The following is a 17,766-nucleotide window of genomic DNA, read 5'->3' as shown; positions in this document are numbered from 1 at the left end:
TTATCTGTTTGCACGGATAGCAGACACATACGTTTCTCTTGCAAACGGTTTTCCTTATCGGCCTCTTAAAAAAATTAACCTATAGTGTGCAATAAATATACATATAACGGACAGACGTTTAATAATTGTGATTGATAACGGTAATAATTAAAGATTTAAACCTTTTTCATTCATTTTTATTCAAACACACAATTACAAATATTGCTTATACTATCTCAATACAATTATGATAACACAAGTTTGGTATTATACAGATGCATGTATACATGAATTTCGTAAAAGCACACTAGGAACATTGCAAAAAACTATTCAAATTCAAATTCAATGAGTCAGAATATAAAATGATAGGACCTTTTTCGAAACAAAATTTTGACTGGCCCTTACAGGGTTATTATGTTATGGTATCGACAAGATATCGTTTCGCCTCACCATAGGCAAAGTAGAAAATATACATTGCTTGTTTTAATAATATTCAATAACTTAACATCACATTTGAAGATTGTTTTTTTTTTTTTTAATATATGATACTTAGAATTAAACACTTCTAAATCCGACACATATAAGCGGGATCTATACTCAAATATAATCATCTAATAATATTCTAAGTATGCAAACAAAAGAAAAGATTTATCCTGCAAAATTGATATAATAATAAGTAAAATGTGTAAATATTTTATAATTGCATTTAATTATACAGCGTGTGTAAAAAAACAAGCAAAATGTTGCTGTTATTCTATGTGTTGTCATGTATAAGACTGGATGGTGGCCGAAATTGATATACTGTTTTAAAACATCTGTAATTTATTGCACACGCGTTATTAAGAAATAACAAAAAAATATTGTTTATATCTGAATATACTGTTTATTGTTCAAAACTCTGTTTGCAGAATTCATGGCCAGATTTCGTGGGTAAACTATAAACAAACCTTCTTGTATATTTAAGTTTCTAGAATATTACTCGTATGTTATGTAAGAATCTGGCCGGTGTAAGAAATGTGACATGTGTAGAACAATTCTAAATAGCTATTAGAACAGACTTAATTCACATTGTCTGCGAGTTTCACTTTTTTACAATTGTGTGCTTTTGAGGGATCTATCCATTCCAAAACTCTTGCAATTGTTTATGTTTTTTCAGTTTCTTTGTAAGTTTTATTCCCACTCATATAAAAAAGATAAAAATAATTCACTGTAAAGAATGAAGATCATCATTAACAGTAATAACAGAAAATCGAAAAGACGGGCTACAATATCTAAGTATTTGTATAGTGTAATACAGGTTGGGCAGATGGAGGTGTTAGAGGACGTGTTGAGTGTGTGGGTTGTTAAATAGGAAAACAGGCCAGATCAGGAGACGGATATGGGCCAATCTCACGAGAGCGAAATAGTTGTAGACAGGTAATAAACCAACAGAGTCTACAACATAAATACAACTACTAGTATAAAAAGAATGCGTTAATTACACTCCACTCTATCTACAAACATGCCATGATTATCGATTTTTTAACAAGAAAATCAAGGACAATATATGAGTAAACTAATTGCCAACTACTAAAAATGTGACTGAGTCATCAAATATGAAAATGTTGTGATGGATGCATAACACATACAATACATTTAAAATACAACACTTACATACATATTACAGAATAATTGGTAGAAATCAAACGAATATTAAATTTACAATAACTATTGCTTTTTTTGCACACGTTGTTCGATCCCTTATATCAATATAATATTTTTTTTTATATTTTTGCCCCATGAATAAATGTGCTAAAATAACCAAGTCCAAAATATATTTCATATTTTTATAAAAATGAAATATAAATATGAAACCTGGGCCGTCCCAAGAGTCAGTGAATAATAATGATGGCAATTTTTATCAATGGTTATTTCGATGAAAAAAAACCAACACCTTTATTTATTAATGATTATATATTTCCCCCCCAAATTAATTTTTTCCCACCTATTTTCAACTTTCCAAAAGAAAAATTCCTCTTAATATTGTAATCATATTATTGTTGAAACTTTGGGTTTTGAAAAAAAACAAGCTGTTGTGAAACACTTTAATTTATTTCCAAGTCTTTATAAAGTATACAATTATTATTTTGTGTTCGATGTGGTTTTGATGGCACTTTAGTGGACTGTTTATATACTACTTTTCACTAATATGTGTTATATTAATGGAAACAAAATACTATATTTTTTCTTTCGTACATATTTAATCCTTAAAAACACAACCGCTATCCATTATTTTGTTTGAGTACAGACTATTGTCTTTATTATTTTTAAATTAAACACAGACAGAATCGGCACATGTGAGTTTTTAATAATTTCTGCCAATACAAGTACAAAGTACAGGAATGTTAAGATTTCAACTCTTCAATCATCAAATAATGTTTTGGCGGTTAAAACCATACAATAAATGTTTTTAAGCACATACAAAATATCTATATGCCAGAAGACGATGGATTTTTCAAGGAGCACAAAAATATTGTTTAAAACAATTTGAATTCATATTTAGACGTGTTTGAGGTTCTGTTAGAAACAGGAAATGTAAATAACATATATGTCTAATTAAATATCATTTCAGGATTTTGGCAATCAGTTAAGTTACACTTGTAAATAAAAATTTATAATTTTTACATTGAAATTTGAAATTGGGTCCGAAACATTGAGAGTGTGCGTTAGTTTGATATGTTAAAACAGTGACAGGAAATAACAGTCAAAAATACTCAAAAGGATAACTACTGCATACAATCTTTAACTATCTGAAGATTAAACTTTTTTTTTCACACGTCATAGCGTTGTTTTAGTTTTGTTTCATAGGAATACTGATCGTAAAAATAAAGAAACCGATTAATAGCTATAAGCTCACGTCACCTACTACCTAAGAGGTGGTGGGCTGTGTGGTGTGTTTGGGGGGGGAGTAGGCGCCGATGGTGTAGTCGGAGCGGGCGTTTAGTGGGAGGCCTGAAGTTCAGGGATTGAGGTTGGAGCGGGTGTGTGGAGGCGGGGTGGGAGCGTAGCAGTTAGAGAAATTTGGAGAGGGCGTGGAAGTAACGAGCACACTATCGGTGTAGAGCAGGGCGGTGGGTGGGTCTCGGATGAGTTAGTTTTTCAAGGTTTTTCTAACGATTGAAACCGACAGAGAGGAGGAGTGTGATGTATTGGGTAGGAGTGCAGGATGGAGAGTTAAATTTGTGGGGTCGGAGGCGTGGTATTACAGGCGCGTGCGAGGTGTTGTAGGCGCGAAGGTGTTGCGCGAGCACAAGTGTGGGGGAGAGGGATGGGTAGGGTGGTTGTGGGTGTGAGGATGGCTTCACGGGCGGTGGTTGTTAATGGTGGTGGTTCATATCTTATCGTCCGTGTTCATATTTATATTCACTTGTGGGCTTTGGTCGGAAGGAGATGTAGATCTGGTAGAGGTGTGTGAAGGTGAGGGGAGCTTAGCGGACGAGAAGCGCGAGCAGTAGGGGGAGGGGCACAACACCAGATGTATTACCTGTTGAAAGATATAGACATGTACAAAAAAAGTTTGTATTTAAAAAAAATGTGTTTTGTGGATTAGAAGAGACTTATTGAAAATAATTATTAACTTTACATTAGTTCGTATTTTAAAAATGAAGACAGCTTTAACATTATCTATACAAATAATTCAACAAAAAGGCTATCAAAAAACTGTTTATTTCGGATAATTAGTTACAGACATCGCACGTTTTTTGGCAAAGTAATTAGCGGGTAGACGCAATAGTACCTCCCCGGGGCTCGCTTATCTTCTCTGGGTCTTGGTTTCTCAGAGGCGCGCAGGTTTTATTTCAGGGGTAGCTAGGTGTCCATAGGAGGGATGGATGCAGGGGGTCCTGCTCACATAAATTAATGATTCCCGTTCCAGTTATTTACAGATTCAATACTCTGCATCTTAAATTACCCGACATAATCAAACTACAGTGGAGTTACGCGGTTAATTACAGGTACACAGTGTCAATATTCAAATTCTTCTTGATAAGATTCCACAACTTGTAACATCACATCACAAATATAGCAAACTATAACATGACCTATTTTGAATTAAAACGAAAACTGTTCATATCATTTCTTCTCTGTGGCAAAGAATGTTTTTTTCTTTAATACTAATGTATTTTTTTATATGCAATTACTCACATTTTATAATAAACGAACAAGCATGTACAATAGAAGCTTTTGACGATATGTGTTTTTTTACTACTGGTTATCAATTGTATTTATACAAAAGAAGCACGCTTTATGCAACCAGTATACACATATAATTTGTTGATTATAAACACAAAAACAATATAACACATGAATAACCTACGCAGAAGTAGTATTCTAAAATAAATTAAAATAATCACATACCTCGCGGATTGGATATATAAGTGGGGGGAACATTAAAAGGAATAATGATCCATTAAATGTGGAGAAAGAAAAATAATTTAAATCTATTATTGTGAACCTTGAATTTATGAAACAATTCTCAAGCTATTAAGATATAATGACTAGATTTATTGTAATGTGTATAAATGCTAATAGATCATTATAATAACATCTTATAATTATAAATATGTATTAAACTTGTGATATCTTAATTTTCTCGCAAATGCACCTCTTGATGTTTACTAGAACTGGTTATACTGTGCGCATTATCTCTTTTGGCAATGCACTATAGCTCCATCTTCTGACCACCACACTTCTTAGCCCAATAGTCTTATCACCCTTCAGTATAAGATCACCTATATAAACTTCTCAAACGAACGTTTACGAAGACGTAATTTGTTTTAAAATAAATGAAAATAGTCACATGAAATTAAAAAAAACAAATGGCTATTTATTTATACGACCATAAAGATAATGATAATAGAAATAATAATTTAATATAATTAAATAAAGCCTTTTTTATTTCAAAACGAGTATTACAAAAATATTTGATGATCATTTTTTTACATACTTTATTATAATCATAAAAACGTTAACAACAAGTATTTATAATCTCAAACATTTTTATTTGAGCACCGTTTCCGCCTTCAAACCTTTAGGTAGCTTTAGACAGGGCAAAATAAAAGGTTTAAGTTAATTCTATATTATTTAAACATTATATTATTTATTTGAAAATGTATAATTAACACTGTAACCACTCCACAGTTACTAATGTATATCTAATACTTTAAAACCATCCCCTTAGGTTAAATATATTTTAAAAAGTCGTTCAGAGAAATCAAGGAATTAAGGCTATGAATGATAACTATTACGAATCAATCAGTAAATTAGTGAAGGAAAATATATGGCATTGAATTTTTTTTTTTTGTTATCATTATATAAGATCACACTGAGATTGGTTGTAGCAAAGTTTTCACTGCAATCAATCGGTACTATTGTTTTTGGTTTACGAACGTCGTAGTCCAATTGAATAGCACGCAAAAATAAGAACTCGATGCTCCAGTAATTATAGGTAACCTATGAAACTTTTAATATTTACTGAATTAATTTTTTACATGCCTTTTCAATTCCAAAAAGGACAACGATTTGTGTTCCTTTTTGTTTTGCATGCGTTTTGATTTTAAAATTATCAGTCTTAGATTTTACTTTTTCTAAACGCTTGTTCAAAAACAAGCTCTTACCTCGGTGATAAAATTAATGTTGTTTTTTTTTCGTTTCCTGATATCATTTTAAGTAAGTTTACAATTTTAACTTGTATGAAATAATGGTATGATAAGAGCTAATCTTGTTAATTTTGAAACACTTTTATAAATGAGTCCTGAAAATCAGGTTTAAAATCAGATTATTTTATACTTAGATAGAGCATAAGTGAAACTGTTGCAGTAAATCTAGTAAAAATATGTAACTAAACTATAATGGAAAAAAGCGTTAATAAAAAAAACATATTGCGTGAGGGGACAAGGAGGTAACATTCTTTGTTCCCGACGAAGAGCTCCGTTAAAACTTTCCCATCATCATGATGCTGTCCAACTTGACCAGCTGCCACGAAGTACACTGATTGATCACTCATAATACAGGATGTCACTTGATCAAGGTTATATGGATAGCTTGTCCTTAAAAATGTTTCAATAACGCAGTACGACCAAAATAGGACCGACATCGAGCTCTAGCTACACAACTCACTGTCTCCACCAACACTATGTGCATTTTTGCCAATTTATTTTTCTTCCTTTAGCTGTTTATAATATTCAAGGTAAAAGAAGAGAAATCAAAGTCATGTTGCATCTAATGTAGACATTTTTATTTATCTTTATGTTGTTGTTTGTTTTAGGTATTGAAGAAGGGCGAGCGGTAATGGCTAGCCTTAACTTATTTTTATATAAAGTTGAAAACTTCTTTAATTAAGTGTGCCAAGTCTGAAGTGGGATAGGAGCGTGAAAGGCTAGCTGACCTCGCCTATTAGAAAGATTTGAAAACTAACTATTGTAACTAACATAACTGCATAACTCAGTAATTGTAAAACTATAAGTAATGTTAAACTATACACAAAAACATGACAGAACGTCCGTGAGGACACAAGGAGTGGATTAACGTTTACGTTGAGAAATACAAACCAACATATGCCCTACACCAGAGCATGTGGGGTCGAAATCCCGACAGGGACTATTGGAATGCTTAATATTCACATAGTAGAGGAAAAGAAGCTATCACAGGCTAAGCTTAAACAGGAACGTCGAGTGAGATTTATACTACAGGATGCCCGTATAGGTACCTGAAATAAATGCAACGGAGAGAGCAACATAGAGAACGATCATTACCTAAACGCACCAGATAAAAGCATAGAGGAACGATTCGCGAATCTGACCTAAAGCTGTGTCGAATTGTTGATCGTATAAACCCAAAACTAGAAAAAAAAAAATCATAAAAACATGACGAAAAAAGTTATATGTTTTATCAATGAAAATATCTTACTTAAGAAGGAAACATTGAGGTTTTAGGAAATAAAAAAGGGGCGGGGAATTTAAAGGGGAACCGTGAAAAAAATGTCAAAAATTTGCAAATTTAACATTTTAAAGATCAGGGGATATTTTTTTAAAAAAAAAAAAAAAAAGTAACAAAAAAATTAAGGCGGGGAAAACATTTCAACAGTGGGGGCCCAAATGGTCGTTGTTATGTTAATTCTTTTGGGGCCCCACAGTAACAAAAAACACACCACCCAAAAAAAAAAAGTTCCCGGGAAAAGTTTTAAAAGGGGTTTTCCCAATTTAAATTCATTTTTTTTAATTGGGGAACGTTAAAAAAACTTAAAACCGCTAGGGCCAAAAAAAGCTGCAAAAAAAAATTAATCTAAAAAAATTAAGTAGCTTTTGGGCAAACACTTTGTGTTTAAAACCCCAACTTATAAAAACCAAGCCCACTGAATTTGCTTTATTTTTGGGGGTATTTAAATTTTCGACAAAAAGGAATATTTAAAAAGGCGAAAAAAAATTTTTAATAACCCTATTGACGTCGGGGAAAAAAACAACATTTTTATGCTTATTTTTTCTTTAAACATATTTGAAATAAAATTATCTTTTTTTTAGAATAAAAAAATAAAAATTAATTAATTAAATTTTTGTTTGTGACATTATACAATAAGGGGGTTAGTGGGGCCATTGAATATGATGTAAATATTCACCGGCGGGATGGAAATATAGCCCCGATGCGATAGCACACTAGTCAATAATGTATTTAATTATGTAAAAATATAGAATAAAAAATTTTAAAGAAAAAAACCTTTTATCATATGTTAAACTTTTGGGCCTGTTTCGTTGAAGCGGGGGAAAAAAAACTTTTACGTTTTAAGGGGTTCCCAAAAATTTTTGCAAATGCTGGGGCATACCCCAAGTAATTTATATTTATCCCTCATAAATTGGGGTTTTGAATTTTTTAACCCTTCCCATGAAATAATAGTAAAGAAAAATGATAATTTTTAAATCAAAAAAAATTACCAAAAGGGAAAAAAAACGAAAACATTTTTTTTTTTAAATCACGCGAAATAAAAAATCCAAAACGATACAGGGCCCATTGAATAAAATTCTCAATCAAATTTTAAAAGACGGGGAAAAAATTCCAAATTTTTCAGCCAGTGAAAAATTACACTAAAACCCGGGGGTTATGTTTTCTTTTTAAAAACTTTTGTCAAATACTTTTTGGGAAAGGGAACCAAGGGGGAACGGGCAAGGCTATATTAAAAATCATATAATAAAGATAATAATGCACGATTTTTTCGAAAGGGTAATCCTCTGGAAAAATAATCGGCTAAAAAGTAGGGGGGCTCTTCTCACAAAAATTAAAAGTTTAAATTTTATCAAAAAATTTTAATTTTTGCTACAATAACCCTTTGAAATGTTATAAAAATAAGAAAAAAAAAATGAAAAAAAAAATTAATATTATGACAAATATATGTTTTTTATGTCTGAAAAACAAAATAAACCCGACACTTTTTAAAATTAAATTGTTTAAACCCGGGGGGACCTTTTTTTTATAGCCAATTTCATTTACGGGGGGGGTTTTGCTTTAAAAAAAAGGGGCATTTCCCTTTTCGGGATTTCATATGTAGGCCCAAAATACTGGCTGTTAAAAAAAAAATTAAAGCCCATGACAATAAACGTTATAAATATGCCCAAATTTAAAATTTTTTTAGGGCTGCATATTTTAATTTTTAGCAAAAAAAGGGGGCTATCCAGAAAACCTGTCAAAAGGGGGTCAATTTAGGGTTTGGGGGTTATGGAATATGAAATTTTAAACAACCAAAATGTGGAGACATAAAAATAAAGGGGTATGTTTAAAAGAAAATATAAAAGGGGGTGAAACATTTATTAAAAAAAAAATTGGTGACTGGGACATGAGAATTTATGCATATAAAAAACTCAGAAAGAAATTTAAATTAAAATTTTATTAAGTTTCAATTATTTAGCGCACGCTTCTTTTTTAAAAAAAGAATTGCATTTTTAAATGTTTCATAAAAATTTGTTAATCAGTAAAAAATATAAACGTTATATTAATTAAGCCCCTAATCTAAAGGGCCGCAAAAAATAACCCCATTGATAAATTCGACCCCCACAAAATTTTTGGGGGGGGAAAATTTAAAAATTGGGCAACATTTAATACACAGACTTTTGAAATTTTATGTGTGTCAGAAGTGACCAGTCCCAAAAATTTGGGCACGTGATATTGATCTTACATTGAAAAAGTGCTCGCTTATATGTCAAAAACTTTGATAATGATTATAAAGGGAAATTTATAAAATACTAAATTTTCCCCGGGTCATTTTTTTCTTTTTAATGAATAAATTTGAATCAGATTTGGAAATTTAAATAGAAATTAAATCTCCAGCACATTTTTTTCTCTCTGGACCCCCTTTAATAAAAATTTACATACCCACCCAGACTTCTGTTTAAATGTTACTTTTTTTTCAAAAAATTTTTGTTTATTTCAAAAAAAGGGGAAATTTAAATACCCAAACGAAATTTTCTTAAAAGGGGTTTAGATTTTTTATCTTTGAATTGTTTATTTCTGTTTTAAACCCCAAAAAAAACCCCTTAACGTTCCAAAGTATTTTTAGTAATGTGGTTTTTTCTTTTTAAAAAATAGAAAAGGTCTTTCAAACTGGAGATCCTTTTTTCTTTCCAAAAAAACTTTTTTTTTAAAAATTAAAATTGGCCAAGAGAAAATTTAAGGATACAAAAAGGAGTTAAATAGTGTACACCCATCAGGCGTATTTTTTTTTTAAGGTTTTTTATTTGTCTTATTTTTTTAATTATCGTACTCGAAATATATAAAAGGGTTTTTTACTCGCATATATATAAGGTTTTTTAACCCTTTTTCCCTATTTAAAGCATTTTTTTAAATTTACATTTTAGTTTTGTTGATCTAAATTTTATTTATGTACGCTAAAAATCCCTTTGAAAAATGGGAATTTTGTTAAACTTGGGTCTTTCTTTTCAAATCGAAGTTTTTTTTGATGTTTTTATTATGAACATTACTTATTATGCCCCCCCTTTTGAAGAAAAGGGGGGATATTTCTTTTTCATTGTCGGTCCGTTGGTCCGTCGGGCCGTTTGACCAAAAGGTTTTCCCAGTGGGTAAAATTTAAAAAACCCCTTAGGCCCTAGGAACTTCAAAATTTTGGGATGGTAATTTTGGGCATGACCAGTAGATGAACCCCCATTGATTTTGGGGGAAGGGGTCAAAGGTCAAGGTTTACTTGACCCTTTTAAGCAAAAACGGTTTCCCATCAATAACTAAAGAACCTTAAGGGGCCCAGGGAATTTTAAAACTTGAATGGTGATTGGTTCATGATCATAGATGATCCCTAAATTTATTTTTTTGGGGGAAGGGGGCCAAAGGGAAGGTCACATTGGAAAACCTTTTTAAACAAAAACGGTTTCCCGAAAAATAACTTTAAAAAACTTTAAGGTTAGGAACTTCCCAAAATTGGTAAAGGTGATTTGGCATGATCAGTAGATACCCCTATTGATTTTTGGGGGCAAGGGGTCAAAGGTTTAAAGGGCCATTGACCTTGGGAAACAAAAATGGTTTCCCCATAAAAAACTAAAGAACTTTAAGGCCTAGGAACTTTTAAAAAATTGGGAAAGGTGATTGGTCATGTCGTAGATTTACCCCTATTGATTTTTGGGGGCAAGGGGTCAAAGGTCAAGGTCACATTGAAACCCCTTGGGGAAAAACGGTTTTTTGATCAATAAAAAAAAGAAACCCTTAGGCCCCAGGGAAATTCAAAACTTGGGATGGTGATTTGGGATGAAAACCCGCAATAACCCCTTAAATTTATTTTTGGGGTTTAAAGGGTCAAAGGTCAATGTCAATTGACCTTGAGGTAAAAAAAGGGTTTCCATCATAAAGAAAAGAACCCCCTTAAAGGGCCCAGGGAAAACTTCAAACTTGTATGGGGGATTGGTCATGACCAGGGAAAATGACCCTATTGATTTTGGGGGTTTAAGGGGGGGAAAAGGGCAAGGTCAAAATTGACTTTGGGGGTAAAAAAGGGTTTCCCCATCAAAAACTAAAGAACCCTTTCCCAGGAACTTCAAACTTGGTATGGTGATTGGGGCAGCCACAGATGGGCCCCTATTGATTTTGGGGTTAAGGGGGCAAAGGTTTAAGGTACATTTACCTTGTAAAAGGGAAAAACGGTTTCCCCATCAATAACGAAAAAAACCCTTAGGCCTAGGGACTTCAAAACTTGATTGGGGGATTGTCATGATTAGTAGTGACCCCTATTGAAATTTTTGGGGGCAAGGGTCCCAAAAGGGCAAGGTCACATTGACCTCTTTTGGGAAAAACCCGGGTTTCCCATCCAAAAACTAAAAAAAACCCCCTTAAAGGGCCCAGGAACTTAAAAATTGGTAAAGATTAATTTGGTCAAAGACCCCGTAATGGAAACCCCCCTTGATATTGGGGGTTTGGGGGCAAAGGGCAAAAGGGGCAATTGACCTTGTAAAGGGAAAAATGCTTTCAAATAAAAAAACTTAAGAAACCCTTTGGGGCCCAAGGGAAAATTCAAACTGGGTTTGGGGATTGGGGCATGACCGCAGATGACCAATTTATTTTGGGGGGGCAAGGGGGCAAAAGGGCAAGGTCACAATTTTACCTTGTATGTTTAAAAAGGTTTCCGATCAATTAAACAAAAAAACCTTTTAGGCCCAAGGAATTCAAATTTTGAAAAGGTGGACCAACCAGATCCCCAAATTGGGATTTGGGGTAAAGGGGGTTAAAAGGGTTAAAGGGCCCATGAACCAGTGAAAACTTGAAAACCCCTTATTAATTGTTTGAATAAACGGGTCAGAAGTCAAATAACCTTATAAAACATAACAAATTTGGGCTCTGATGGGGGGCATAATTTTTTTAAAAACAATCTTGTTTCAAATTTAAGATTTAATGCCCTTCTTTTTTCTTTAAGAACACGAATTGGAAACTTTTGACTATTTTAAAGTAAAACCATTTTTTTATTCTGGGCTAAAGGGGAAAAAACCAAAGCCAGGAAAATCCCCCCCTTTAAAACTTAAACAAAAACAATTTTTTTACAAAATTTTTCAAGGCGACCCAATTTTTACATTTTTTAATCTCTTTATTTCATTAAAATTTAGGAAAATTTTTTTTTAAAAAAGAAAATTTTAACAAGTCAAAAATTTTTTTTAAAACTGTCAAAAATATTCAATGTCTAAATTATTTTTGCAAATTTTTAAAAATTTTAATTCGGGTAAACACGATTAATGAAGAGATTGAATATATGAAAATTTTCCCAAAGTTTCCAAAAGGGATTTTCGGGGAAAGACTCGTATAAGTTTAATGTCGGGTAGCCGGGGGCCAAACCCCTTAATTTGTAAAATGTAGTGATTTTTTGTTTAAAAACTTCATTTTTTTGGGACCATAAAACCTTTCCCAAAAACCCCCGGGGACCAAATTTTTCGCGGGCATACGGGCTTTGGAATTCCAGGGGGAAGAGATATTTTTTGTTTTTTTAAGAAAATTTTAAATAGTTGCACATGGGTTTGGGCGCGTTGTTTTGGTAAACCCCCCCGGGGGCCACCCCCCCCCCCCTCCCCCCACTCTAAAAACCCCCCCTACCTCTAAAAAACCATGTAAAAATGAGTTTTTTTTCCTTTTTTAAAACATTTTTTAATTTTTTTGGGTAATTTTTTTAAAATTCATCCCCCAAAAAACAAAAAAATGATTATTTATTTTTTGTAAAGTAGGGCAATTTCGCCGCTCTTTTTTTCCAAGAAATAAATTCTTAATAGAATTCCAAAAACTGCAACTTTTTTTAAACCAAATTTTTTAATATTTTTGTCCCAAATGGGGGGGAAAAACCCTTTTAAAAAATTTTAACCCTTTTTAAAAACCCTTTAAATTTTAAAATAAAATCCGGGAACTCAAAATTAACCGACGAGACCGGGACCGGGGGTTTTGTAAAAAATTCCCCCAAAAAAGGCATTAATTCAAAAGAAGAACATTTTTTTTTGTTTTTGGGGCATAAAATATGATAAAATTTAAATTTATTTTTTTGAAATAACTTTTAAATTCAAAAACATCATTAAAAAACATAACGAACCTTTTTTTCCGTTTTTTAAATTTCTCCACCCAAAAAATGAAAGTCCCCATTTTATAAACGGTTTGTTTTCGATGGATATTTTCTTTGTTGTGTAAACCCTTTGACCCCAATGAAAATACCCCCGTACAAAAAAAAAAAGGGAAAAGGGCACTTGCAAAACAATTATTTGCTTTTAATTTTGGAATTTTGACATATGGGGAAAGGGTTTTGAAAAATGGTTTTAATGATTTTTGTTTGAACTTTTAACAAATAAAATAAAATTTAAATCATATTTATATGCGAAATAAAAAAAAATTTCATTCTTTTTCGAATTAATTTCCCTTTTATCGGGAAATTTTGAAAAAACCCAGGGGTCAGGTCTCTGTCGATTACACTTGGACGACTTCGAATTAAATATCATTTTTAAAATTTTAAAAAAGATTGAAAAAGCCCAAGTTTTAAATTTCCTTTTAAAAATAATCAATTCCTACCATTTGGAACCAAAGATATTAAAAAATTGATGAAAAAATTTTGGATTTAGGGAAAATTCATTTTAAAGATGAGTGCTAAAAAAAAGGCGCGAGTTCCCTTTCCCTTTTAAAAAAATAAAATAATCTTTTTTTATTTTTGGGAAGATAAATAAATTTAAACATAAACCAAAATTTTAAACTTTTTTAAAAATGAAAATACGCATTTTACATTTTTTAAAGGGGGATTTAGAGGGGGTGAGGGGGGGGGGGTTGGGCCCCGGGGGGTAGTGCCCAATCAACGCGCCAAACCCTAGATTTTTGCATATTTACAAATATGAAATTTTAATTTTTAAAGCAAAATTTTTTTTTTATTGCTTTTAAAATGAAATTTTTTAAAAAACATATTAACAAAAAAATTTGAGTAAAAAAAAAAAAAGGGGGGTATTTATTAGGGGGTATTAGATTTATCTGGGGAAGCCTAAATGTTATTTTTTATACTAGAAAAACCTATATTGAATTTTTTGGGTCGACAGGATTCAATTCAAAAAAAAACCATAAAACCCCCCGAAAAAAATTTTGGGGCCCCTTGTTTTCGCAGCGGGGCCAAACGATACTTTATTAAAATTTAACATCGAAAATTTCTTAAAGAAATCAATTTGGGAAAGATTTTTGAAAATTTCTTTTTTTATAACGAAGTTAAATAGATATATTTTTATTTAGTAGCAAAATATTTAAAATTTTACTAAAATTAACTTTTTATTTTTCTTTTGGGTTTGGGCCAAATCTGCAGCCCGTAAAACATTTCATTCATCGATAACAAAACCTGTTTTTAAATGCGTTTTCCGGGGGTACCTGAACATGATTTTTGAAAGTTTTGAAACAATTATATTGGAAGGCGTTTTTCCCTTGGGTTTAAAGGAGTTTTTTTGGTTTTCTTAAAATTGGGGTTAGCGACGGTAAATAAAATTCGGCTGTTTTTTTTAAAGGGCCCAAAAATTTTGAACACCCTCTTACAATAAAAATGTGTTTTTTTTTAAATACAATAAAAAACTTTAATTATTTGTCCCATTCTTTTTTTTGGAAACCCAACAATTTGTTTTTTTCACCCTACTATGTACTGTATACGTTTGATTTTACCCCCCAAATATTAGGCATCGGACATTTTTAAAGGGGGAATTTGGTTCGTTTCACTTTTAAAGGGTTATTAGTAAAATTTGGTATATTTGATTAAAGCTATAAAATTTAAAAAGGCGTCAAAACATGTTTTTTGTTTTACTTTTTTCTCGGGGACCCCCCCATTTTCACTTTCTTCTATGCCGACGTTTAATTTGAAGATTCGATGCCTCCCATATCATTGTGGCGGAAATGCCATGTTGCAATAAACAACGCATACCGCGCTCAAATGTTTCTCGGCTTGCATTACAAATACTGGCAGTTCTTATCACCCGCTGTATTAATGACCCTTACAGTCTGCATGACACTTACTCACTAAACCATAGAAATTGCACTATAAACAACCTCGAATATAGATTTAAAATCTCCCATTATTTATCAAAAATACTTGTTCAAGATTTACAGTTAATCCTGAACAAACACTGGTCTTACTTATACGATTGTTCTATAAGAAACTATCATTTTTTAGAAATCTCAGAAACAATGCTATTTATCTTCATAACGACCTTAGTTTTGTATGTTTAATAAATAAACCAACACCCACACCCTTTTTTAAAAAACAGAAATAGTCAGTTCCGTAAATTTAATCTAGACACTTATACACATAAATACATAATCTTCTGCAAATAAGTTTCTCTGTTAAAGATACCCATTTATTCCGCTCCTTACACTATCACTTGAACTATTATAAAGTTAGTGGACAGATGGAATCGCTACCTTTATCACGTTCAGCGCGGTAATAGTCTCGTATAATCACTTAGGTGTAACTTGTATAATGAGCTAATGAAACATTCCTGACGGGTTATTTACTATCTGGAACGAATTTAACGGACTTTAACGCTATGTCCCCGCCATTGAAAAATTGGTGTACAGAAGTACAATATATAAATTTGTTAGAATGTGGTAGGTTGTTATTATTTTATAATCAAAAGGATTGCACTTTAATTGAGCGAAAGATTATGTGGTTATCAGATGCAAATCCAAGGTATTTATTTCAATTTTTCAGTTAAGGTGAAATAATATTTGTCTTTACTTTGTAGTGCGGTGTTCATATTTGTGTTAGTATTTGTAATAAGATTAAGAATATATAATGTGAACATCTTAAAGCGTCGCGGTTAATAAATAATATACTGTTCCATATACATGTACATTTGTATATCACTTCTCTGTCGATTATCGATTATATTGAGACCAATAAAGAAAAAGAATTGTACTTTCTTTTGGAGGAAGAAATTAAAAAATTGAGCAAAAATCGGTATTATTTGTTTAAAAATTGAACATGATTTAGAAACATTTTCTTTATATGTGCAGATTGTAAAAAAACATACTTTACCCCTAAATACAAAAATAAAAACATACGACTGAAATAATTATAACAAATGAAATAATTATAACGATATTATTAAAATATTTAGAATAAAATTTATCTAAATGCGTTTTTGTTTGTATCTTTTATAAAACATTTGAAGAAAATAATAAATCAATACGCTGGAACTCGTATTTTTATATGCCATGTTGAAATGATACAAATTGCAGATACATGTAAACAATTCAAACGAGGTCTTGAACTTCAGGTTGCCGATTAATAATGAATGATTTCGCAGTTGACCGCTGTGGCATGAGTCCACTCTTATCTCAGCTGTAATGGATCTTACTGGTTTATCGGCTAGAAAAAATCAAAATAGGCGGGGCTATTTCCTTACTGCTTTGCTTTAAATTATGCTATAATAGCGTGTTGTGAAATTTGTTCTTATAATCGATTCATTATAGTGCAGAAAAGATATATAAAAACTACTTTAAGACAGGGAAAATGTGAAGAAAATATGTATTATACAATCCTTATATATTATATGAATGAAAGATATAAGCTATGAAATCATCTAATGAGAGTTATTTTCTTATTGATTAAATTTCACGCTTCTTTTCTTGTGACCACTAAAACAAATGATAATGATGAAAGTAATACCAAGTTATTATAAAACAATTTAATGTTGTTTTAATACTTTTTTTCAGATAAAGGATCATTAATGTGAACAAACAGACTTATAGAAGAAATCAACAAGATATCAGACTATACCTAAACTATTTGATGTGAAATATAATGCTATTTAGTGCCTGACAAACATCATGCCATCGTGTTTTGCTTATTTATTTTTTTGTTGTTTTATTTTTAGCAATTAACCTACCTATCTTGAACAACACATGTATCGTACTAAAAATAGATAATGAATAAATATACTTTTTTTAAGATTCGCTCAAAAAGGAGATGAATCAAAAAAGGAGATAAAAGGGGAATTAATAGGCCATGTTTAAGTTCTTGTAGTATAAAAATAGATATTTCGCGACGAGTAAAATATCAGCATTTTCATGCCACAATATGAAAATCAATCCTGTATTTATAGAAAATAAACTTCACTTTTTTGTTTATCATTTAATTTTGTCTTTTGTTTGACACTAAAATTTGAAAGACTTTCCCTTAAATTTTGTAATTTGACTGAGTTTAGAAGAATGTAGTCCGAAAAGACACAAGTGAAAAAACGGAAATATGTTTCACTGCAGTCCTTTCAATAAAACAAGGAAAATAAACTAATTTTTATGTCATCAATATTTCTCAATATTTCAGAATTTATATTAAGGATATTTAAGAATATAATGAAAAGGGATACCAAGGTTTTTTATGTAATTACGTGATTTATTTCATCGAGTGATATGAAAATAAATATTTCACCAGCTCTCTTTTTATTTATCTTTAATATGCATATTGACGACAGTAGTTACGACACCAGTGAAATAAGAAACATATGTTACACTTCAGTAAAAGAAAACTTATACTGATAAAAATTTATTCATAAATGTACAATTGTACAATGAATAAAACAGTTTTCTATTTAACTTAAAGAATCAAACGTGTATGATTATTTGATAAACATATTTATGATCTTAAGAATACGATGAAAAATTTAACAGATAAATGTCATCAGTTTTATATAGCCAATATTATATTATTTTTTATACGTAAGAGAATTAATATTGAATGTATTTTTTCACTACTATATATTCTTGAACAAAATTATGAAA

General features: G+C 31.3%; 1 protein-coding gene across 1 annotated transcript in view; it reads left to right on the top strand.

Moving 5' to 3' along the window:
- The window catches only part of LOC132724048 (hemicentin-2-like), a gene marked incomplete at its 3' end in the record, with an annotated part of 71,326 nt that overhangs the window by 18,091 nt on the left and 35,469 nt on the right, over window positions 1-17,766 (top strand).

The sequence above is a fragment of the Ruditapes philippinarum genome, unplaced genomic scaffold, assembly GCF_026571515.1.
Source record: "Ruditapes philippinarum isolate M1 unplaced genomic scaffold, ASM2657151v2 ctg6864_1_1_1_1, whole genome shotgun sequence".
Classification (NCBI taxonomy): domain Eukaryota; kingdom Metazoa; phylum Mollusca; class Bivalvia; order Venerida; family Veneridae; genus Ruditapes; species Ruditapes philippinarum.
The sequence above is the reverse complement of the archived record's forward strand: the minus strand, read 5'-3'. Positions and strand labels throughout refer to the sequence as shown.